Source organism: Acinonyx jubatus, chromosome D3 (assembly GCF_027475565.1).
Source record: "Acinonyx jubatus isolate Ajub_Pintada_27869175 chromosome D3, VMU_Ajub_asm_v1.0, whole genome shotgun sequence".
Lineage (NCBI taxonomy): Eukaryota > Metazoa > Chordata > Mammalia > Carnivora > Felidae > Acinonyx > Acinonyx jubatus.
The window spans coordinates 36,230,824-36,257,022 of record NC_069392.1 but is presented as its reverse complement, the minus strand read 5'-3'; the positions used below and the strand labels follow the sequence as shown (position 1 = coordinate 36,257,022).

Sequence of the window (26,199 nt, the reverse complement as noted above, 5' to 3'; positions counted from 1 at the left end):
TTCCCTTAGGAGTTCCCAATAAGACCCCCATCTTTTGTCACCTGTAAGTAACGTTTCCTTTCAAGTCTCTGCATAATCCATGTAAATGAAATAACACAGGTTCCAAATTACCCAAGTAAAGTGGGGGACAGTTTTTTTATACAATGATGAATTTTTTAAAAGGAGATTGGCTTAGGCCTGTGAATATTGATTTAATCATCGATTCATTCAAGAGGACCAGAGTGTTACTCAAAACATACTCTTCACCCAGTTTTGCCACCTCTTCCTGGCGCTAGAACTGAGTGACAAGAGAAAAGATGTCTTCATCATTCTGGATTCTGGAGCCCAGCATTCTGTTCTTCAGCCCAGATGCTGCCTTAGACCAGTGCATGTTGCTCCCTGCTCTCTGCTTCCTCTGCTGGAATTTGGGTTGGAGTCTGTCAGCACATACAGTTGACTGTGGCTCTGTTATTCTTACCTCCCTGGTTTCTCATCGTCCTTACTATGTAGGACATAACCGAACCAACCGGTAGGTTCTGAGAATTCCAGAGAAGTGGACAGAATCGAGAAACTGACAAAAGGGATTATGCCCTCGATGTGTAAATGAGCTTCGTGTTAATGTGAGCATTAGACAAGGTGGAAATCTTCAGGTTTCGCTTGGTTTCAGTACTATTGCTGGTACTACCCAGTAGTAGGTCATGCAATCAATTTAATAGGTAGCTAGCTATCAGTATTTGAAAAAATGGAATAGAAAAGGAAATATGTCATAGTATATCATACATAATGAGACTCCCATGAAGTTTATATTTGTTGCATGTGTGATGCATGTGTGTGTTGGATAGATAGATATATATATTCTATTCCTGATAGGGGTTGAGGTTAAAATTTTTTTGAAAAATACTCCCCTAGGAGATAACACAATGGTTTCAAATAAGAAGTCTGGAATGCCTGGGTGGCTCAGTTGATTAATCGTTCGACACTTGGTTTTGGCCCAGGTCATGATCTCACAGTTCATAAGTTTGAGCCCTGTGTCAGGCTCTGCGCTGAGGACCATGCTTGGGATTCTCTCTCCCTCTCATTCTCTGCCCCTCCCTTGCATGTTTTGTGCACTCTCTCCCTTTCTCTCTCAAAACAAATAAATATTAAAAAAATAAAATAAGGAGAATGTTATTGGAGGTTGTGGTGGGGACAGATTGGGAGTAAGGTGCTTATCTTTAAATGGAGGAGGAAAAGTCAGTTAAACAAAACAGCATTTTGAGATCAAGTGACCAGGATAATGATTTATAGAGTTGCCAGTTTATACCAGCTAAAGTTCACTGTTAGCCACTATTGGTCATGTGCTTATACCATTATATGCTTATTTTATATACATTATATATATATACATATATATATGTTTCATATATATATGTTTCATATATATATATACTTCTTATATATTATATGCTTATTATATGCTTGCTATAGATTTCCTGTTTTGTTTTTGTTTTTTTTTTTTACCATTTCATTTTCTTTCCCCCACCATTCTCTAGTTTTCAGTAAGGATTTTTTGTTTTGAAAAGCTATCGTGTTCATGTACACTTAAAGAAAAATTAAAGAAAATTTTCCTAACTATGCCAGAATCTAAAAGGGGATGAGTATATACCCAAGTCAGGACATTTGGCAACACTAAGGGTAAAATGTGAGAACCCAGAGGAAAATAGCCCTCAGGACAGGATAGTGGGAACTCAGTTTACCCTACCAGCCTCATTTCCCAGTTCACTGTCCCCACTGTTGCCCTTCTTTGACCCCCTATCACACGTCCACTTAGGGTGACTGACCAGAGTTCTCTTCGTTCTTCAAAACAATCATGCCAATGTTCCTCTATTGATAGGTGAATCCCTTAAAAATAATGTGAGATTGTACCATTTAAAATTTGATCAAAAGGATTAAAACAATCTCCTGACCCCAAGAACTGCCGTTCAAAGCTATTAAACTTTTTCTATGGGAAAAGAAAATCCCTAAAATAGCAAATTTTCTTCTTAGAGCTTATTTGTTACCATAAAATTTTTTATTCTCCAAGTTTTTTCCTTTGGCCTTAAAATATCGAAATATGATGTTAGAATATAGTATTCCAATATGATCATTTATTCAGGTTTGAGTTTTGTATTGAAGATGTATTTTGAGAATAGGAAAAAAAATCAACTAAAATAAAAATTAACATCCCTTGAGTGAAGTTCTTTAAGCTGCATTGTTATTTACTTTTCTTTAATACCAAGGGTATGTCATTTGCTCTCTTTTTAGGAATGAGATTATCAGTGACCATAATCATGAAAATACTTATTTCCTTTTAGGGATGCAGCCTACATTTGGGGAAACTGTTTTCATATAGATTAGTGATTCTCCATTGTGGGAGCTTTTAAAAAATGGTGAATATCTGGGCCCCAGTTGATCTGGAATATAGCCCAGGCATTAAGATTTTAAAAAGGTGTAATGTGCAAAGAGATGATACCTTGAACATCACTCTGGTGTCTCAGCTTCCCAGAGGCATTCCGTGGCTATTTTGTTTTACTACACAAAAACACAGTTAATCACAGTTATGATTCTTTTTTGTTTTTAATCACAGTTGTGATTCTTTGTTAAAGGTGTTAGGCACAACTCTCAAAGATTTTTGTATTTCAAATATGAAGGCACAAGAGATTTTTTAATGTAATAGTTTAATCCATCTTTTCCAGCAATCTCCAGTAGTTATCAATCACTGCATAACCCATCTGTCATTTTCCCTTTATAACTAACTTGAGTAGTTCTACTTTCAACACATTCTGGTTCCTTCTGCCTTTTGTGTAGTCAGAAACTATAGCTCGCCTTTAGTTTCTCCAGGCCAGCTGCTTATCTGAGGTACTCGTTGTTTTTCTTCCTACAGCTTTGGGCTGCATTCATTACTTCGGTCATTCATCAAATACTTTCTGAGTGCCTGTTGTGTGCCAGACTGTGTGTCAGAGCTTGGGATACAACAATGACTGAGACACAGTATTTTCCCACAAAGAGGAATTCTTCTCTTTGGCTCTTTCTTACACCAAGAGATAAGTGCTAAAATACAGAATCCATAACAGTGTTTGGGAGGAGAGTGTAAATGGCTCCCAATTGTCAGCAAAAGCTTCAGAGAAGTAATGGCATTTGAATTGCATCTTAAAGGATAGATATGTTACTTGACCTGGCAGCAAAGGGGAAAAGGGGGCATTCCTGTCAAAGAAAAATCCTTGCAAAACAATGCCATAGTCCATGGCTTGTTCAAGCAGAAGTGGGAAGGTGTTTGTTGGTGAGGAATTACAGGGTATGAAGCTGAAAAAACAGACTTGGAGAGAGGCTGTCCGACCTTTTTATGACATGCTTACTCATTTAGTCCTGGACCTTTGCATGGTAGGAAGCCAGCAAAAAGGGAGCTCCATGAACAAATCTGCACTTTGAAATGATTCATTTCATAGTAGCCTGGAGGATGGACTGAAGAGAAAGGAAACAGGAAGCAAGAAAAGTGCATTAGGAGGCTGAACTATGGTACAGGCACCATTGATGAGACTTGAAAAGGACTTAAAATAATTATAGGAAAAGCATGAACCTTGTGGAAAATCTGGAAGATCACAGAAAAACATTAAGAGAAAATACAAATAATCTACAATCCTTTCATGAGAGGTAGCCACCATTAATGATTTGTTCCACTTTTCTCTGCATATTTTAAAGGGTAAAGGTAATTTTAGGTCCTGATTTTTCATTTAACACTGTGAAAAGCATTTCTTGTTATAATAAAGATGCTCCATTAGTGTAATTTTAATGGTTACAGAATCATTTTTGTATGGATGCACAGTAAAAAAACAAATCCTTTCCTTTTGGTTGTTTCCAAATTTTCATAAATAACTTTATATTTAACATCTTTGTGCCTAAAGTTGTCTAAAACTGTTATTTCTATAGGCTTATAAGAAGTAGAATTAATGAGTTAAATCACACTTAACATTAAGACTTTAATGCTACTGTGTTGCATTTCAGAAAAAGTATTAAAAACTTGTGCTTTAGATTTTAGAAATATTCAAGTTATAGGATAATTTGGTTGGATTTGGTGAACAATTGCTTTGGGGCAGTAAAAAATGTGAATTGGTCTAAAATGATCCCAGTTTTCTAATTTGGCAGACTTGGTAAGCTATATCACCACCAGCCAAGGGAAAAGAGAATATAGGAGGAATAGACTTTGCAGGGAAGAAAATGAGCTCTGTGTGGAGCTAGCTGCATTTGAGAGACTGTACTGGGAGAAAACCCAAGTGGTATACAGTGGGCAACTAAAATTATGGTGTGAAATCAGAAAAAGGGGTGGAAAACTCAGTCTAGATTTGAGAGCAGTTTGGCAAGAAAGTGCTGGTCAGAGTCACACAAGAGGGAGAGAGATGTCAGTAAAAATAGAGGGGTGGGGGAGGAAATTCAGGGGAACATTGCTGCTTTTAAGAGTTGGGGACAAGAGGAGCCATGAAAATAGGCGAAGAGTGATTGGGAAAACCAGGAGTTAGCATTGTTGCAGAGGCCAGGAGTGACATTTTCCAGAAAAGAAAAAATGGTCTAAAGCCCTGGCTGTCAACTCTATCAGACGCATTGTCTCCTTGACCATCCCCAAATGAAATTTATAGATAATATAATATACCAATGCCCATAATTTAAAAATCAGTATAATAGCCCAACTATACTATAAAGAAAATGAAATTCTATTTTATATAATAAGTATTTTGATATGTAAACACTGGGATGTAACTAAATGAGATGACATGAGGAAAGAGTCAAATGGTTATTCTGATACATAGAAGTACCATGGTTGGGGATGCTGCGAGTAGAGACGAGTCCACATGAGCTGTATCGCTGCACATGACATAAATTTCCAGAATGGTGAATATTCAGACAAAAGCAAGTACAGGTTCCTGGGGCACCTGGGTGACTCAGTCAGTTAAGTGTCTGACTTCGGCTCAGGTCATGATCTCACGGCTCATGGGTTCGAGCCCCGCGTCGGGTTCTGTCCTGACAGCTCAGAGCCTGGAGCCTGCTTCTGATTCTGTGTCTCCCTCTCTCTCTCCCCCTCCCCTGCTCGTGTTCTGTCTCTCTCTCTCTGTCAAAAATAAACACTTAAAAAAATTAAAAAAGTAAATACAGTTTCCTATCAATTTTTACTATAATTGTGTCGATGGAAAATTCAGTATATAAAAAATACTTTAGCTGAATTAGGCTTTAGGTTCCAACTATTATAAACAGGTCTTTCAGCTGTGGTGAATATCCAGCAGGGTATATGAAATTCATGTGTGACACAGGACAATTCTTTTTTGGTACAGGACTGTCCACTGCATTGTAGGACTCCTAGCATTCCTGGCACTGATGATTAAATACCAGAAAGAGCCCCAGTCATTGCAATTATCCAAAAGCCCTCCCACAGCATTCCAGAACACTCCCTATGGAGAGAGAGAAGTCCAAGAGAGAAGCATAGGTTCACAGTGTCAAATGGTCCTTCTTCGTCTTTAGAGTTCTGCCTAAGCAAGAAATAGAGGGGAAATCACGTAATCGTGTAGCAATCATGACCTCTGTAGAATTCTGTGGTTCTCTCTCCGTAGTCAGATGGTACAGTTTGTCCACTGTTTCTACATAAATCGCTCCAATCCCTCTGTCCTCTCTCAACTATAGGTTCTTAGGTTAATTCATTAGACACACAGTGTTGCAGTTCCCCTTACCAATGGCTCTGATCTAGCCAGTTTTCAGCCTGCTTATGCACAAAATCTGTTCCTTAAAAGCTGCTTCCAGGCCGATGCTTCTAATTACCTGGTTCAAACTTATATTTTAAACATTAAGCAGAACATAATGAGGATCGTGAAAGAAATGCCTCATTTATTCTGGATGATTTTTGTGTCACTTATACCGATCATTTTGGGTGCAAAATCTTTCCACAGATCTTCCTGAAAGACCATTCAATTTTAAGTCATGTGACCTTGGACAAGTCACTTAACATCTGAGGCTTACCTTTCTTCATAGTTAAAATACATATGAGATGTGATAAATGTGAAACCCTAAAATACCACAAAATACAGCATCCAGGGGCGCCTGGGTGGCGCAGTCAGTTAAGCGTCCGACTTCAGCCAGGTCACGATCTCGCGGTCCGGGAGTTCGAGCCCCGCGTCAGGCTCTGGGCTGATGGCTCAGAGCCTGGAGCCTGTTTCCGATTCTGTGTCTCCCTCTCTCTCTGCCCTTCCCCCGTTCATGCTCTGTCTCTCTCTGTCCCCCCCCCCCAAAAAAAAATACAGCATCCATAGTTGTTATGGACCATGATTTAATATCGAAGACCTTGGAATATAAGAATAGGCAGGGTCTTCTTATGCTCACAGTAATGACAAATGAGGGAAATTGCTTCTCCAGTGTATCTATGAACGGTTACTTTAAGTGTTCAGACCATGGATAATCTTATATATACCTCTATTTCATTTCATGTTTATTTTTTCTTCCTCTTTCTGCCTTCCCCTGCCTAAGGGAAATGGGCACACTTGAGGTGAATAGAAACAATGTGGAATAAAAGTGAAATCCAGGGTTCTGGGGGTATGTTCTGAGTGAATGAGAATACAGAATTATAGTTAATTTTCTGGGAACCGTTTAAATGGCTTTCTCTGCTCTCCTTCCTTCCCCCACTTCAGTTCCATGGGAATCCACACCATGAATTGTAAAGCACAGTATGTATTTCTTGGCAGTGATATTTAAAAGGTGGCAGGTCACCCTCTGTTTGCTGTCATTAGTAAAGGATGTGTATTTCATTTCAGTATGCTGAGGATTTGATCTAGACTCATCATTCGTTCAGGGAGGCCCACGAAGGTTAAGGGTAATTAAGAAGGACTTCAGAAAATATAATTCACAACATGAATGGAAAATTTTATACCCGGACTCATTCATCATTGTGAGAGTTACTTGAGCTTTACTTGCTCAAGCCTCTATTAGGTCATTCATGCAGTGGTTATTAAGGGGAGAGAGGGGTTACATTTTATATAATCATGAAGTTAATTGTATTCTTTATTCATTTTCAATTAGGAAAAACAAAAATATTAGATAACAAACACTGTTAAGCTATTTTCCCTCTTAAAGTCAAACAGTATTTCTCTTTAAGAGAATGTGTATGGTGTGTAATCCTAGACTTGAGATGTTGCAAAATAGATATACAGCAAACTGACTGCACTTAAAATAGCTTCCAAGTTCTTAGTTTTCACAGCACACCTCCCTACACATGATGAATACTCCTCTCCCAGCCCCTCTGCCCCTCCCCACAAACTCAGTTTCATAATAGAGCAGCAAGTTTTGTTCAGGTCCATTTTTTTTTTTCCTTCATAATGTGATAAGTAAATCGCAGTGGCTTTTGCTTAAATGTTTTTGCCCCACTTCAGAAATGCTAGAGAAATTGCACTTTTGAGAATTGGTTCATTGACCTTCAGCATGTGATAGGAAAACGAGGCAATGGTGCTGTGAGCTGCAGAGGGGTGTTAGAACTGATCAGTACCGCCAGGAGGAGCTTCACCCTCCACTGGCCCGTGACATCATGTTGGGTCCCTTGCAGACACATCTGTGCTCCAGTAATTTTGTTGTAGAGTGCCTTGTGTTCCTTAGGTTGTGATACTAAAAAAGTCACAGTGGTTTTAAGTTTTTCTTATACATTCCTAAGATTCACTAACAGATCTAAAGTTTATATTTCCGATCTTGCTTTTTGGTCATTTAACAGAACTTGAGCCCCTATGTATATGTAAAAATACACACCTTTTAAAATTACATGACCAATTTAACTTTTCAATTATCCTTTTTTCCTAGATGCATTAAGTAATATTAAGCAGGTTTAAACAGGCATTCTGAAGAAATCAACTGAAGCCTTGAAATCTTATTCTCACAGATTGCCATTAGCGTATTTTCTTGCATATTTGTTTTATTAAAGACTAATTTTCTAAATCAAAGAGTGGAGCTCAGAGCACTATTCTCTCTAGATGAATGGGCTTTTCTACAAGGATTCAGACTCAGTACGAAAAATGCACCAGCAAGTTTTAACTGAGCCTCCTGTCCTTCCCAAGTTCCAGCAAGGCGAGTCAGGTCTTGGAGTTTCTCAGAGCTCCAGTGGGGTACAGCCTGTGCTCCTGGTGGAGAAGTGGGAGAGTGTTGTTCTAACAGCCATGGCTGCTCAGGAAATGGTCTGCTCTTGTGATCTGGGGAAGGGAGAGGATTTCTCTTGCTGTGTCTTAGGCAGGCACATGGCAGCAGCCTGTACCCTGCACACATTCATTTGCTCTGGGTCAGGGGTCAGCAGGCTTCCTGTAAAAGGCCAGATGTAAATATTTTCAGCTTTGTGGTCCATAAGATCTCTTTTGTAACTATTCAACTCAGCCACTGCAGCACAAGTGACTGTGACCATAGACTATACTCAAACAAGTGGGAGTGGCTATGTGTCAGTAAAGCTGTCTTTAAAAAGGCAGCAGCAGACCGGAATTGTCCACATGTAGTTCACTGACCCCTGCTCTGGGTCACGTCCCACGTTTTTATTGGGCTAGCTGGGTGTAGCCCAACCCTTAAGGTGAAAGGCATTTGGGGCCCTAAGTTCCCATTCATTCACATAAAGGGTGACCACATATTTATAGAGGTTGGGCCTCCCTAAGCACTTGTGAGATCCAGACCAATGCCTGGGACATCGTAAGGAAAGATTTAAAACATACAGCCAGGTAACAGTTATACCCTTATATTTCATGTATAACGTTGAAGTCTAAGTTCTAATTATAGCAGGTGGCAAAACCAAACTATCACATCTAAGACCTATAGGCATTTTCTGTGTTTGAGGACAGTCTGGTAAATGGATGGATAGAAATGGTTAACAAAATGTATAGGAGCACGCAAGGGCGATATTCCAGGTATTTAATACCTCTTAGGTCCAGGTGCCTACCAAGAGCAATAGATCCTAGGAGTAGACAGCCAGTAAGGCTCTATTAGCAAGTACTCACCAGAAAGTTCTTGATAAATGGTAATACAGTATGTACATGTGCACACCCAGATGTCTCTGTATGGGTAAAAATATACACGTATGTATATACATTTTTGGGGAGAATATAGAGACCATGTGGGCTTACCTTCCTACATTACAAATCTTCATCTTCCCTCTCTGTACTCCTGAGTGAGAGAAACAGGACTTACGCTAAGCTTGAACCCATGCCTTCCTGCCCCCTTGGCAGCCTTGCTCATTTCCCACTGGCCCCTTCCTTACAGATCAATCTTTCTTTTCTAAAAGCTTCTTGCCCCTGCCTTCAAAATGCTTCCTCTTCTAAATCAATAACCACTTACTTGAATACAACATTTTCTATTGGACATATTACTCATTTTCTTCAGAAAAGGTCAGGTAGTCATGTAGGCTAAGAAATTCAGTGGTAACCAATTAACTGCACTTTTTTAAAGTTAATGTTTCACACCCCTTTTTCCTTTCTAAATTCTGTTAAGTTCAGCTTTGTTGTTGCTTTTCAAAAACACCTCATTACAATATCCTATAGTTCTTATAAATAATGAGATCAGCAAGTTAACCTGTTTAACAAAGTCCCATCAGGCCTTTGGTGAATGAAAGGAGCAAAGTCCAATGTCTGTCGGAATCTATTTGTGTTTCTTTCTCCTTTTCATGTATATATGCACACGCACAGTCTTCTGTGATTTTACATGTCATTAAAAATTAATGTAAATGTATAAATTTAACAAATAACAAATGGAAAATGAGATACTAGCCAGGGTGGCAGCTGGTAGAGAGCTCTGGAAACTGATAATGGCAATAAAATAAGGTTTATGCAGGCAGATTTCAGAGCTCAGCAGAGTGGCAAAACTTACATGCCTATGTCCAATAAATATTTATTGAAAGTAAATAGACTTTGGAGGCCTAGTAGATCCCTGCCTGTTTGTCTGTTAGGGTTCAGGTGTTATGTAAGGTTAACTTTCTGTGTAAGATATACCCGTTTTCAAAATCTGCCCTGCTTTGTGGAAGATAGCTCCTGGTGTTTTTTTTGTTGTTGTTGTTGTTTTTCCCTTTTGGCATCAGGTGGCCTTGCCCCACCTGAAGCAAGACTTGAGAAATGGAAAAAAACCTAGGTCACTTTGATGCTTTTTGGAGTTTGTTCTCTGTCACTTTGAGACTAGAAAAGAAAAGATGGCTGTCAAGTCCTGGATCCCTGTCTTGAGAATATCGTTTGAGGCTAGCATCATCCTGGCAGTTGTCTCTGGAGCAGTACATACAACTTAAGGACTCTGGATTTCTGTGAAATTGTATGTGGTATTTCTCCCCTTCTCTGCCTCCTCAGTCTTCTGTTTCCTTTTCTCTTCCATAATAGCATAGCTTTGTTATCTTTTGGGAGCTGGCACTGCCTGGAACTGATTTCTACAATTTGGAGGTCCATGAGAGAGAGGAAATTAGAGAACAGTGATTAACCTCAGATAATGGTTTTATAAAAACAAGTTTTTTTTTTTTTAAATGAAGCCTTGAGTTTAAAGGAAAAGTATTAAACTTGGAAGAAGAAGATAGATTTCTTACTTGTTTAATAAAATTTAGAATCTTCTGGAACATTAAGAGAAATTATAAAATGACTCAACCTATAAAATAATTCTCTGAAACATATTTCTTCATTACAACATTCACTTAAAAAGGAATTTCCCTATATACCTACTATTTTTCCATCTCTGTACATGTGATATTTACTTGGATGAAGCAGGCATCATGTGAAGAACTATGATATCCTGGGGGATGTCAGATTAAATCTAATGTAATTTCTAATTTCAAGTAGTTTTAAAAACTAATAGTTTAGGTGAGTCATATGCTCAAGTCAATGTAGTACACAACAGTAAGTGACATATATTGGCAGATAATTTTCATCTGGTAAGATCAGGGACAGTATCTTAGAGAAACTGGTACTTATTTTAATTCTTGGTTTATGCAACATCTCATCTTTCTCTCAACAACATGTACAGTTTTATTCTTTGGTAAAGTGTTCAAGTCATTAGTCCATTATAAAAATTCAATTGCTTGTTTTATCATTATTCAATTTTGAAAGTTCTTTAAATATTCTGGATCCAACTATGAGATATGTGATTTGGAAATACTTTCTTGTAGAAAAGTTCATTCTTTTCATTCTTTTAATGGTATCTTTGAAGAGCAGATTTTAAGTCCATGGTATATAGGTTTTATCTAATGTGTCATGCTTTTTGTATCTTACCTTTGAAATCCTTACCTAACCAAAGGTCATAAAGGTTTTCTTATATGTTTTCCTTCTAAAAGTTTTAAAAGCTTTTGGGTTTTATATTAGGTCTATGACCCATTTTGAGTTGATTTTTGTATATGGTATGAGATATGGATGGAAGTTCTTTTTATTTCTTCTTTTTTTTAAGTGGATCTTCAGTTATTTCAGCGCTGCTTATTGAGAAAATTCTTTCCCTCACTGATTTGCTTTGCACCTCTGTTGAAAACCAGTTGACAGCATAGGTGCAGATATAGTTTGGGGCTTTATTCTGTTCCATTGGATCTCAGTGTGTTTGATGTCAATACTATATCGCTTTCTCTTGTAGCTTTATAAGTGTTCTGACCTTCCTTCCTTCCTTCCTTCCTTCCTTCCTTCCTTCCTTCCTTCCTTTCTTTTCATAGTTGTTTGGCTATTCTATGTTCTCTGTATTTCCATATGACCTTTAGAAATCTTGCCAATTTCTACAAAGAAGCCTGCTGGGATTTTTATTGGGATTGCTTTAAGTCTATAGATCAATTTGAAGAGAATTAATATTACAAAGTAGTGAATCTTCCAATCCATGTATGTACCAGTTATATCTCTCCATTTATTTAGGTCTTTTTTATTCCTCTTAGCGATGTTGATAGTTTTCAGTATACAGGTCTTACCCATCTTTTGTCAGATTTATCCTCCTATGTAGTTTACATTTTTAATGCTTTGGAAATGGTATTGGTTTTATTTTTTTTTATTTTTTTATTTTATTTTATTATTTTATTTTTTTTTAATATATGAAATTTATTGTCAAATTGGTTTCCATACAACACCCAGTGCTCATCCCAAAAGGTGCCCTCCTTAATACCCATCACCCACCCTCCTCTCCCTCCCACCCCCCATCAACCCTCAGTTTGTTCTCAGTTTTTAACAGTCTCTTATGTTTTGGCTCTCTCCCACTCTAACCTCTTTTTTTTTTTTTCCTTCCCTTCCCCATGGGTTTCTGTTAAGTTTCTTAGGATCCACATAAGAGTGAAACCATATGGTATCTGTCTTTCTCTGTATGGCTTATTTCACTTAGCATCACACTCTCCAGTTCCATCCACATTGCTACAAAAGGCCATATTTCATTCTTTCTCATTGCCACGTAGTATTTCATTGTGTATATAAACCACAATTTCTTTATCCATTCCTCAGTTGATAGACATTTAGGCTCTTTCCATAATTTGGCTATTGTTGAGAGTGCTGCTATAAACATTGGGGTACAAGTGCCCCTCTGCATCAGTACTCCTGTATCCCTTGGATAAATTCCTAGCAGTGCTATTTCTGGGTCATAGGGTAGGTCTATTTTTAATTTTCTGAGGAACCTCCACACTGCTTTCCAGAGCGGCTGCACCAATTTGCGTTTCCACCAACAGTGCAAGAGGCTTCCCGTTTCTCCACATCCTCTCCAGCATCTATAGTCTCCTGATTTGTTCATTTTGGCCACTCTGACTGGCGTGAGGTGATATCTGAGTGTGGTTTTGATTTGTATTTCCCTGAGAAGGAGCGACGTTGAACATCTTTTCATGTGCCTATTGGCCATCCGGATGTCTTCTTTAGAGAAGTGTCTTTTCATGTTTTCTGCCCAGAAAATGGTATTGGTTTTAAATGTTGATTCTAATTACTCACTGTTAATGTGTAGAAATCCAATTGCTTTTTGTATTGTACGTTGTCTACAACATTGTATATTGGTCTTTATCTTGTTACTTGCTAAACTAATTTGTTAGTTTTAGTAGTATTGTTTTTTCTGTATTCTGTAGCGTTTTCTACCTAGACAATCATGATATCTCCATGTAAAAATAGTTTACTTTCTTCCTTCCAATCTGGATGCCTTTACTTTTTTTTTCTTGTTTGATTACACTGCTTAGAATGTCCAGCACAATCTTGATTAAAAGTGGTGATAGCAGTCATCCAGGTTTGTTCTTGATCTTAGTGGGGGAAGCATTCAGTCTTTCACCATTAAATATGATTTTAGGAGTTTTTCCTAGATACCCTTTACAAGCTGAGTTCTATTAGTTCTATTCCTAATTTGCAAAGTGTTTGTTTATTTTTACAGGAATGGATGCTAGATTTTGTCAAATGCTTTTTCTGTATCTCTTGTGATTTTCTGTATCTCTTGTGATGATCATGTGATTTTCATTGTTTACTCTGTTAAATAATTAAATGATGATAATTAAATGCAGTGAATTAAATGAGTTAACAATTTTCAAATGTTGAATCATCCTTGCTTTCCCAGGATGAACTCCACTTAGTCATGATGCATTTTCCTTTTTAAATATTCTTGGATTTGATTTGCTAAAATTTTGTCAAGAATGTTTGCATCTGCATACATGGAGGGTATTTGTGGCTTTCTTCTCATCTATTCACCTGCCTTGTTTTGGTATTTGGGTAAAGCTGGCCTCATAGAATGAGTTAGTAAATGTTTCCTTCTATTTAATTTTCTGGAAGAATTTGTGTAGAATTGGTATTATTTCTTCTTTCAATGTTTGGTGAATTCTCTGGTAAAGCCACCTGAACCTGGAATTTTCTTTGTAGGAAGATGTTTAACTACAAATTCAATTTGTTTGTTTAATAGATACAGGGCTACTCAGATTATCTGTGTCTTCTTGAGTGAGCTTTGGTAGATTGTGTCTTTTAAGAAATTTGTTTTTTACATCTTAGTTGTTGAACTTATTTTTTTTTCAAAATTTTTTTAATGTTTATTTATTTTTCTGAGAGAGAGACAGACAGAGCGTGAGTAGGGAAGGTGCAGAGAGAGAGGGAGGGAGACACAGAATCTGAAGCAGGCTCCAGGCTCTGAGCTGTCAGCACAGAGTCAGACGTGGAGGTCAGCTCTTGAACTGCGACATCATGACCTGAGCCAAAGTCGGAGGCTTAACTGACTGAGCCACCCAGGCACCCTTGAGTTGTTGAACTTACTGGCATAAAGTTGTTTATAATATTTTCATATTATCCTTTTAATATCTGTAAAATTTGTAGTCATGTCACTTTTTCATTGCTAGTTTGTCTTCTCTTTTACCTCATCTGTCTGGATAGAGGTTTATTAATTTTATTGATCTTTAAAACAATAAGCATTTGGTTTCAGTGATTTGTTATTTGTTTTCTGCTTACTTTGGGTTTAATTTATTCTTTTTCTGATTTTTTTAAGGTGAAAGCTGAAGTCTCTGGTTGGATAGCTATGTTCATGTTTTCTAATACCGATGATTAGTGCTATAAATTTCCCTCCAACCCCTACTTTTGCTGTATCCCACACTTTTGTAATGCTGTATTTTTAATACTTTTATAGTTCATATTTTCACCTTGTTTTCTTTTTTGACCCATTGGTTATTTAGAAGTTTGTTTTTTGATTTCAAAATTTGTGAGGATTTTCTACATGTATTTTTGCTGTAGATTTCTAATTTAATTCATTTGTAGTCAAAGAATATGTTTCTATGACTTGAATTATTTTTAATTTATTGACACTGATTGAATGGACCAAATATCTATATGGGTAAATGCATACTTGAGAAGATTATGTATTCTGATATTGGTAGGTGGAGTGTTCTTTAATTTTCAATTAAGTAAGTTTCGTTTTATACTTAATTGATTTACTCTGTAATTGTTCTCCACACTGTTGAAAGAGGGGTTTTGAAATCTCTTACTGTAATTATAATTTTTATCTGTTTTTCTTGGCTGGTCCATCGGTTTTTGCTTTATATGTTTTGATTCTCTGTTATTTGGTACAGAGTTTAAAAGTTTAAGATTGTTATTTATTCTTGATTGACCTTTTTTCTATTATAAAATGATTTTTATTAATCTCTAATAATATTTTTTGCTTTGTAGTCAACTTTTTCTGTTATTAATAGAGCCATCTAGCTTTCAATCTTTCCAGCATGACTTTTAAAAAATATTTTTTTTAATTTTTTTTTTAACATTTATTTATTTTTGAGACAGAGAGACAGCATGAACAGGGGAGGGTCAGAGAAAGAGGGAGACACAGAATCTGAAACAGGCTCCAGGCTCTGAGCTGTCAGCACAGAGCCCTATGCGGGGCTCGAACCCACGGACCGTGAGATCATGACCTGAGCCAAAGTCGGATGCTCAACCGACTGAGCCACCCAGGCGCCCCAAAAATATTTTTACTTTTAACCTGTTTGTGTCTTTATGTTTATTTTTATTATTATTACTTTTTATGTTTATTTATTTTTGAGAGAGCACAAGCAGGGGAGGAGTATAGAGAGGAGGTCAAAGAGAGGGGGACAGAGGATCCAAAGCTGGCTCTGTGCTGGCAGCAGCGAGCCCGATGTGTGGCTCCAACTCATGAACCGTGAGATCATGACCTGAGCTAAAGTCAGTTGCTTAACTATTTGAGCCACCCAGGTGCCCCCTGTGTCTTTATATTTAAAGTACATTTCTTGTTGACAGTGTTTTTTGTATCTTGTTTTTCAATCTAATCTGACAATCTTTGTCTTTTAATTACCATTTCTTCTGCTCTTCATTTCTTTGTATAGATCAGTGTTTTTGCTTGGTATCATTTTCCTTCTGCTTGAATGATTTCCTTTAATGTTTCTTGAAGGAAAGTTCTGTGACTAATGCATCTTTCAATTTTATTATGTTTGAAAAAATTTGATTTCCATCGAATTTTTGAAAGATATTTTCACTGAATATGCAATTGCAAGTTGATTGTTTTTCCTTCAAGTATTTAAACGATGTTGCTATGCTCTTTGGATTGCATTGTTTTTGACATGAAATCTGCTGATATTCTTTTATTTGTTTCTCTTTACATACTGTTTTTGTATTTTACTCTGATTTTGAAATTTTTTTTCTTTATATCTGGCTTAAACAATTTGATTATGGTGTGCCACAGTAGTTTTCTCTGTGTTTCTTACACTCTGAGTTTATTGAGCTTCTGGAATCTGTGGCTTTAAAGTTTTCATCAAATTTGGAAATTCTCTTTGGGCCTTTAAAAAATCTTCTCTGTGTTCACTTAACATGTCAGCTTTTACTCTAGCTTCTTCTTTCTTTTTTAAATTTTTTAATGTTTATTCATTTTTTAAGAGAGAAAGAGAGAGAGAGACAGAACGTGATTGGGGGAGGGGCAGAGAGAGCAGGAGCCACAGAATCTGAAGCAGGCTCAAGGCTCTGAGCTATTAGCACAGAGCCTTGAGCTATTAGCACAGAGCCTGATGCAGGGCTATAACTCATGAACCTCGAGATCATGACCTGAGCTGAAGTCAGATGCTTAACCAACTGAGCCACCCAGGCACCCCCATCCTCTAGCTTTTTGAACATAAAGGAGAAAGTTGTAATAACTGTTTTAGTGTCCTTGTTTATTAATTCCATCATCTGTGTCATTTCTAAGTCTGTTTGTATTAATTGAGTTTTCTCCTCATTATAGGCCATAGTTTCCTGTTTCTTTGCTAACCTGGTAATTTTTTTTTTTTAATTGGAATTAAAGTTGTGAATTTTATCTTTTGGGGGCTGGATATTTTTATATTTCTGTAAGTATTTTTGAATTTTTTTCTGGCATTTGAAAACTGTTTGATCCTATTGTGTCTTGCTTTTAAGGTTTGTTGGGTGTGACCAGAGTAGTATTTCATCTAAGGAAAAATTCTCCCTACTGTAGAGGTGAAATGCTTCTGAGTACCTCATCCAAGGTCCTATAAACCATGAGCTTTTTCACTTTAGTTGCTGAGAACACAAACTATTCCCAGCCCTCTGTGATTACTGGGATCCTTTCCTCTGGTGACTCCTGGCCTGGGCTAGTTTCCATATATGAAAACTGAAGATGTGAGTAGAATCCTCTTGAAAATCTCTAGAGTTCTCTCCATCTGGAGATTTCTCCTCTCCATTATCCTGCCCTGTGAGCTCTATGGCTTCCTTGACTTCTAGCTCCATTTCCTAAACCCAGACCAGCAGGCTTAGCTGGGTTCCCTGTTACTGTCCCATGACCTGGAAGCTCTCTCTAGGCCATAATCTGGGGCCACTGTAGGACTCAACTTGTTTGTTTTCTATTTTTTGAGATCACTGTTTTTGGTCTACTGTCATTCACTAATCTTGAGAATCTTTTAATATAGTAGTGTGTGTGTGTGTGTGTGTGTGTGTGTGTGTGTGTGTGTGTGTGTGTTTTCTTTATTTTAGGCAAGAGGTAAATCTAGTTCCTGCTACTTAATCTTGTTTGGAAGTCAGCACATTTATATTGTGGTCACATTATGTTGTGTTGGTCACAGAGGCTCTATTTATTTATCTATTTATTTTGCTTCTTTTTAGCTGAGTGCATCTGTTTATGCCGTTTCTATTGATGTTTCTTCAAGTTCACTGATTTTTTTTCCCAATGTTGAATCTGCTGTTAATTCCACCCAGTGGAAGTTTTATTTCACATGTATTTTTTATGTATAGAAATTTCATGGTTTGTATCTCCTGTTGCTTTCTGCATTATGTTCATGTTTTAAGTCCTTAAGTGTTTGTAATATTTTCCTTATAGCTGTTTTGACTTTTTTTTTTCCTGCCAATTCCATCATCTCTGTGTATTTCTACTGGCTGACTTTATTCTGAGTCACTTTTTATTCCTTCTTCATATGTCTATTAATTTTCATTGGCTAGTTGAACTTGTGAATTTTAGATTGTGGCTTGACAGATTTTGTTGTATTTTTTTAAAGACTTCACAAATTTGTTTTGACAGACAGTTGGTGGAATTTTAGGGGGGGCCAATGCATTCTAAAGTAGCCTATTGCTAGGTTAAATCCAATCCTACTAATAAGACATGAGCCTTCTAAGGTTTCTACTGTGTGTCCTGTTTGTTCTTCCATGCCCCTTTACCCTGGCTTATGTGAAGTCTGATGCTTTGTTGTAGGTGAAAGCAGAAGTCCACCTGACACATTTTTAGTATACACACCACTTTCTTGGCCCTGTTTGAACTCTGGAAATTTTTCGTATTAAAGCTTCCTGGTTCTTTTCCCACCTACTCTTGTGAAGGTTCAGTTCTGGAGTCCTGATAAGTGTTTAACCAAAGTGTCCATGCTGATGCCTGGAATAGTTTCACTTCTAGATCCTGCCATTCTGGCACTCTGACAAGCAAATTCTAGTTGACTCGGCCTTTCTGAGCTTTGATATCTGCTCCTTTTCCTCTTTGAGACTGCTGCTGGGTTATCTTCAGTATCTCTTTCTCTGTGAAATTGCCTCCAAATAGATAGGCATATCCATTGGGAGACTCACTGCCTTTGTTTGCTTTCTCCAGGCACCACAGTCCTGCACTGCCTGTTGTTAAGTTTAAAAACAATCGCTTCCCTTTTTTGTCCAGTTTCCTATTGTTTACAGAAGTAGGGTAATTCTGAACCCTGTTGGTCTCTCATGGTTGGAGATGGAAGCTCACTTTATGAATTTCTAATTACACATCTGCATGCATGAGTACATACAGTAATATTTGTTTTAGTTTAATCCATCCTTCTTAGAATAAAATCTCAATGAGGGCTAGGTTTTTTGGTTTATTGTATTTATAGTATTTAGAATAGTGTCTGGCACCTTGGACCTCATATCTAGTATTAATAGGTACCCAATAAATATTTGTTAAATTATTCATCATCATCATCATATTGTAGTCAGCAATACATTTTTATTCTCTTTATGCATATGTTTCCTATTTCATCTTCACCTCTAAATCACTCTCAGATTAAATTCTTGGATACTTTGCAGAAATCTAGTTTTCTCTGTTCTGCTGCCAAACCAAAATTTTGGCTGATTGTTAAGAAAGTTGGAGCTGAGTAGAGGAAGTATTTGAGTTTAATGGTCTGTATCTTCGTGTGAATTCTAAGGCAGTCACATACAAATTGCTTTTACGTCTTTCATGCTTTCATGGAATTTCCAGTAAGTGCATAGATAGAAGTATGCTCAGAATTCCATCAGCCCAGGTTGAGAGGAATGCAGAATGGGTTTGAGGAATTCTTTCCTTCAGGAGAAGCCACCTAAAATGGATCTTAAGTCAGGAGGGGAGGGAAGACTCCAAGCATAGGGAAAACATGAGCAAAGGCACTTAGTCCTTAATCTGTAGGACACAATGTGTGGTTGAGGACACAATGTATGACATTGTCCTGAAGTCTCATTGTAACATCCAGGTAGACATGTCCAGCATGCCATTGGATGAGTCTGAGAGAGTAGTCAGGAAAGGAGTTAAGGACTGGAAAGATACTAGCACATAGGTCAAGGCTAAACTCTGACATAGGAAGAGCTTTTTTGAAGGAGAAGAGTCTAGACTATATAGAATCATAGAGTATGAAGAACCTTGAGAGAGATATATAGGGATATATATAGGGATTGGTGGTTAAAGGGGATTCAGAAAGTACACAAAGAAATAGTGGTTGGAAAGGTTTAATGAGAATCAGGACAGAGTGGTCTTGCTAGGAGACAGAGTTGTGTTTCACTAGAATTACTTAGGCATGGCGGGTGGTGTTTTTAAAAATACATACCCTCAGGTCTTTCCCCAAATCTGAATAGAAATTTCTGTGAGTAGGAACCAATGATGTGCATTTTATAAAGTTCCCTAAGAAATTTTTCACAGAGTGAAATTATGAGCCACTGGAGTAAAGTTTCAAGAAGAAAGACTCATTAACCCAGTGAAATTTAAAGGTAAGTACTAGTCCAGTTGGACTGTAAAAGTATCCACAGTGTTTGGCCACTTGAAGAGTATTCCTGGATTCTGAATCTTGTTGCTAGAAACTAGAGTCATGTTTTGCCAAGTTTCTTCAATAGTGTGTTAATGTAATAAGCATCCATTGAATGAATGAATAAATCATTAAAATGTAAGATTCTGAATGTTTTTGGTAACTCTTTTGGTAGATTAGAGAGAAGTAGTAGTTTGGGGGAAGGAGGAAGAGGGGCAGGCACCATCTTTGAACTGGCTGATCGTTATGCTTTTTGAATTTGCTGGTTATCATGAGGTCGCTCCTTAAAAGTGGAAATGGTCCAGCCTCCATTCCTTTGCAAAGTCTATTCTGTTCATTCAGTAAACATTTTCTAAGGGTTTGCTATGCAGCACTCCTTTAATATGTGTTTATTAAGTACATCCAAATATACTTCCTAGTACCGCAGACCCTACATCTTTCTGTTTATTATGTTCAGAAGTGCAGAGATGTGTAGGAGAGGCTCTCAGGAAGCTTTCACTTACCATCATCCTGGAGTTTTTAACACTACAGATCTATTTCTTTTTCTATTACAATATATTTTTATGTCTTCTTTTGAGAAATACATAGTGCCTCTTTTCCTTTTTTCTTTCTAGAATAATAAAACCAATAAAATCTTTTATGAAAGAGCACATTTCCCAAAAGGTTACTCAAGTAGCCATAACTAATAGTCACAACCTTTCCCATAGTTACTCATTTTTCATTAATGAATTATTATATATCCACATTTACCAAAAATTTAAGAAAACTGTTCTTTGGTATTGTTGTTAAAGATGTGATTTTAAAAGTTTGACTGGAGACTGACATTTTCCTAGAAGAATTCTATAATGGAAATAAATGGGAAACTATGAGTCATTTAGTAAAATTCAAGGTCAATGAAAATAGTTGTAGAGGTTGTTTATTGAATAAGAATGCCAAGGGGTCAAGTGGGGCAGAGATTGAGCTTTGCTCCATTAGCCAAACCACATTTTTTCAGAGAGGATAGACTTTACTGAATTCATACAGAGGTGCTATATATATCGGCTAGCAGGAACCCTTGTAGAATTTCATTTTATAATTCTACTTAAATACAGGTATCCTGTTAAGCAAAATCTGGTATTCTTTTACTTTAAAGAAGGAGCTTTTTCATGGAAAATGAAAACTCTCTTGCCCATTCATCAAAAAACCAAAAAAGCCTCAGCTTCTTTTATAAATAAATGCAAGTAAATACAGTGAAATGAAAGACCTAAGTCATTTGTGTCATTTGTATTTCTTCTTTAAAGGGACAAAAGCTCAACAGTTTGGGGCACAACAGAGTGTATTCAGGGAATTACTGATTATCATAATTAATCCCAGCCAGTGGTAAAGAAAGAAGATAACGTTACTTGCAAATAAGTGATAGGAAGCCTTCGGAGAGGGAAAACTTCCTGCTGGGGTTACTCCTCTTAGAAAGAAAAAGCTTCCTCTAAGATGACAGTAAAGTAATCACTCTCCATTCCCCAGGGCATAAACTGTTGATCTGGGGTTTATAGTTGTCTGTCTGCTTTTAGAGATTAGGTACTGAACTACTCAAACTATTCATCTTGAACGTGGTAGAGCTTCAGAGGCATTGGCAACAAGAGCCCCCACCACATGAAGTCAAGCATTATGAAATTAGTTATTTGATTCTCTTTTGGTGGAACTTGCAACTCTTACCTTCACATTTAACGTGGGCATTCAGGTTACTAGTCTATGCCTTTCCTGTCATTCTGTGAGGGGGACTTTGATGACCTTAAATTCTGACAGTTGTTTTGTATGGCATTTTTAAAGCATGTGAAGTGCTCCGACTGCTGCCTCTTAATGGTTTGCTGAAGGAATTTATCTTAGGATGAACAATGTTATAAGTAAATTGGAGATGGTGAGGTAGACAAGTAATTGAAAATACCTTTAATTGATTGATGATGATGATGATGATGATTACCAATAGCAACTGTAATAAAAATGTGAACTTAGAATTTATTATTTTACTTCAACCTGGCTGTGATACTTGGGAAATGTCTCTATATGCCACAAGGAAAATCGAGTAAAATGGAATTCAGCTTCTAGTTCCTCAAATGGTTTTAAGTAAAATACAAGAATTACTGATACTATTTCAAGAAATTCTAATACATTCTAAAATGCCAACCAATGGATAAATTAACAATGGGATTTATATTTAATAGTGCTAATATATTCCTTTTAGACAGATATTTAGCGGTTGTTTTTTTATGTGTGGTATCTGTATCTTATATACAACTTAATATAACCAGTGTATTTGGTCTGTTACACCTGTCAGCTTTATTAGTTTACTTTCAGATTTTTTAGAGAAATTTGTACTAAATTTCTTTTCTCTCTTGTGAAGCACCTTTGCATACATCTTTGTTCTTTAATGAAAACTTTGGGGACGGAAATTCCAACATATTTTTTGATAAAAAGATCCACTTGATTATCATTTGCATTTTAAGAAATACATTAATGGAAAAAAGAGAATAGCCTCTACTGTAAAAGTGTGAAGCTCTTGGTTTTTTTGGGTGAATGAGTGAAGAATGTAAAGTGTAAATGGATCAAGAGACTGGTGACTAGGGGAAAATGAACATGGAATTAGATATCAGGAGATTAAATTTGTAGTTGTAGTTCTCAGTAATTAGCTATGTGCTCTTGGATGAGTTACTTCATTTCTCGGAGCTTCGTTTTTTTAAATGTGATGTATTTGAGTATTTCTCAAATTCCCTCTCAGATCCCCAAGTCTAGCTTTTCTGTCTCATTGGAAACCCTAGTTATTATGGCTTTCCAATTTAAAGCTGTTTATACAAAAGTTAGGGGTAGCCATCTTAAAGTTAGCCAGTAAAAACAAATGGAACATAAAATTATTATTGTTCAAGGGGACCCCATAGAACTAAAACCATCAAGGAATAAAATAAGTCTGAGTGTGGAAAATGTATTGTGAAAGAAAGAATTGAGAGATAATTATTCATCCAAATGACCAACTCATTCCTGCCAGAATTTAGTAAGTTGGGTTTATATTTCACCTTGGATTTTTACTGAGTAGTTTAAAGTTGAGCTGTTATTGCCTCATGAGGAAAAAGGCTGAGGAAAACCTTTAACAGGATGGACTACAGAGCTGTTTAAAACCCGTGCATGTGACAATGACCACGTGAGGCTCCAAGCAGAGGGACTACCCAATTATCCCTTTGATCTTGTTTATGATTTTGTCCTGCTATGGTTGAACTTTTGGAGTTGAAGAAGGGCGACAGACAAAAAAGAAATCGAAAAAAAGTATAAGGATGCAACAGAATAGAGTTTTCGTGTTTTGTGGCTGACCATTGAATGACTAGGTGATAGCAACAATAAATAGAGACCAGAGATGTGGAAGAAAAGAGATTACATGGTTGCATTCCAGCAAATCGTCACAGCCCCAGAGAGGCAAACTTTCAGATGACACCAGATTGGGAGACTCATCTGGTTAGTTACTTTGACAAGTCATGCATAGTAACACCAGCCACAGCAGGCCCTTCAAAACCACAGAATAAAAATACACACTGACATTTGGTACTAAACAGTAGAGAGAATGTATAACTTGCTTTTGAATGAAAAAGACAATCTTTAAAAAAATTATTTATCTAGATTTCTTGGATAAGTGTAATTCTAGATGCACCAAACATAGATGTCTAAAACTGTTATAATGACATATATCACTGAATGTAGAAAGGATAGAATTCTATTAAAGAGCAAGGGAAAGCTTCTTTTTGCTTACATTCTATTTTATAGATATTTTTTCCTGGATATCTCCTAATCAAATAAAAAATACCAGCTTCTGAGTAATGATTAGGTGTCACCAAATTGGTTTTCCACTAATAATTTTAACTTATCTTTGAGGATAATGTGATGAGTCACTTGTGGGACTGACTGAGCTTCACCAAAATCAGTATCTACATCAAACTCATAAACTGTATATTGGTTTTAAAATACAACTTAAAGCGTTCTTACTTGGTGATTTCCTGTGCCTTAAAAACAGCCATTTTAGCCTGTCACCTATTTAGAGGATTATTAGTTGAACAGGTAACACTGTTTCCCATCTGTGACTATTACTCTTTGCTCCAAGCAGCCAAAGAACCTTTCATAGGGGTGTCTTTCCATCCATGACCCTTTTTTGAAAACTTGATTCTTTTTTGATTTTTAAAACTTATTTGAAATCCCAAAATATTTTTTTGAAGATATTTTTAGAGCAGTTTTAGGTTCAAAGCAAAATTGAAGGGAAGATACAGAGACTTCCTGTATATCTCCTGCCTCCCACAGGCACAGCATCCCCTATTATTAACATCCCCTACCAGAGTATTGCATGTTACATTAATGACCCTATACTGACACGTCGTTATCACCCAAAAGTCCATAGTTTACATTAGAGTTAATTATTGGTATTGTGCATTCTGTGGGTTTGGACAAATGTGCAATGACCTGTATCCGTCATTAAAGTATCATACAGAATATTTTCACTGCTCTAAATATCCTGTGTGTTCCATGTGTTCATCCCTCCCAGCTCTCCTTCAGCCCCTGACAACCACTGATATTTTTACTGTCTCCATAATTTTGCCTTTTCCAGAATGTCATATAGTTGGAATTATATGGTATGTCGCCTTTTCAGAACATCTTCTTTCATTTAGAAATATACATTGAAGTTTCCTCCATGTCTTTTCATGATTTGATGGCTCATTTCCTGTTAGCGCTGAATAATGTTGCATTATTTGGATGTACCACGTTTATCCATTTACCTACTAAGGGATAGGATAAAGCTGCTATAAATATCGATGTTGCAGGTTTTTGTGTGGACATAAACTTTCACCTTCAGTAAATACTGAAGAGAGTGATTGTTGTGTTGTATGATAAGGGTATGTTTAGCTTTACAAGAAATAACCAAACTGTCTTCCAAAGCACCTGTACTTTTTGCATTCCCACCAGCAGTGAATGAAAATACTTCTTGCCCCACATCCTCACCAGCCTTTAGTGTTATCAGTGTCAAAACACTTTTAATTAACAAAATTTAATAAAAAGGTAATTTTTTCTCATACAGTTTTTAATTGATGAATAATTCATATAACAAAATTTACTCTTTTTAAAGTGTACAATTCAAACAAAACAAAGTATACAATTCAGTGGTTTTTAATATAGTCACAAAGTTGTGATACCATCACTTCTATCTAATCTCAGAGTATTATCCTCATGCCAAAAAGAAACTCCATACCTGTTAGCAATCAGTCTCTATTTCCCCATTCCCTCAACCAAAGTAGGTGAAATTGAAGAAAGATTATATTTTGATTTTGTCATGTGTGTGTTTATATATGCCCATATAAGTGATATACTCTAATTATGTGGTAGCTATATAAGCATTGATTCTCACTAGTGGTGTCTTTTGATAAAGCAGTAGATAGAACATGACATAGATTACTTTATTTTTATTTTTTTAATTAATTATTTTTATTTTATTATTATTTTTTTTTTTTTGAGAGAGACAGACAGAGCATGAACTGGGAAAGGGCAGAGATAGAGGGAGACACAGAATTTGAAATGGTCTCCAGGCTCCGTGCTGTCAGCACAGAGCCCGACATGGGCTCAGACTCACAAACTGAGATCATGACGTGAGCCAAAGTCAGACCCTCAACTGACTGAGCTACCCATATGCCCTGGCATAGATTACTTTCAAAGTCAAGCATGTGGAGTTGACTTTCTTTCATAGCTAGAAGTACAGAAAAGCATGCTCTTCTCCCCATCCATCCTCAAAAAAGATTTCATCATTCTCTCTTGCAGAAGAGCTTGTTGTCCCATTAAAGTCTCCCCACCTTGCAAGTTCGTGGGGTTCAGTGTTTAATGGTTAGAAGTTGTTCTCTCCATGTTGCAACGTTTGCCCTTCCTAGCCCAGTGCTTGTGCTCAGAGGTGTTATGTACATGCTTAAGAATTTAATTGCTGATAGGAACCTCAGTTAGTTAACAAAATTCCAGCTTTCAAAACCATTTCAAATATTCCCTGATGAGTGACTGAGATTTGTTTGCTGTTTTAAGCCTCCACCTAATCTACAAACACATTTTTCTGTATTTTTTTTTTTCCTGCCAACAGAGAGGTTCAGGCAGACCTGCTTACCTTTTGATGGAGTGGTTTCATCAGCTTTATTCTAGTTCCCCAAAGAGGGGTGAGGCAGGCCAGGAGAAGAACAGAAAACCGGGATGGCAGGAAGAGAATGAAGGATGCCAGATGATATTGAAAGACAGAGTCACTGAGCCTGAGAAAG

The 26,199-nt window shown here is 36.9% G+C and overlaps 1 protein-coding gene across 10 annotated transcripts in view; it reads left to right on the top strand.

The window, feature by feature from the left end:
- ARHGAP28 (Rho GTPase activating protein 28) overlaps positions 1 to 26,199 on the top strand; it is a 240,748-nt gene that overhangs the window by 98,979 nt on the left and 115,570 nt on the right. Inside the window, exon 1 of one of the 10 annotated variants that reach the window (XM_053205733.1) lies at positions 10,069 to 10,287. The exons of the other annotated variants lie outside the window; for them this stretch is intronic. The gene's annotated coding sequence lies outside the window, so the exon portion shown is untranslated. Of the gene's footprint in view, positions 1 to 10,068; positions 10,288 to 26,199 lie in introns of those variants that run through there. 10 annotated transcript variants of the gene reach the window in all.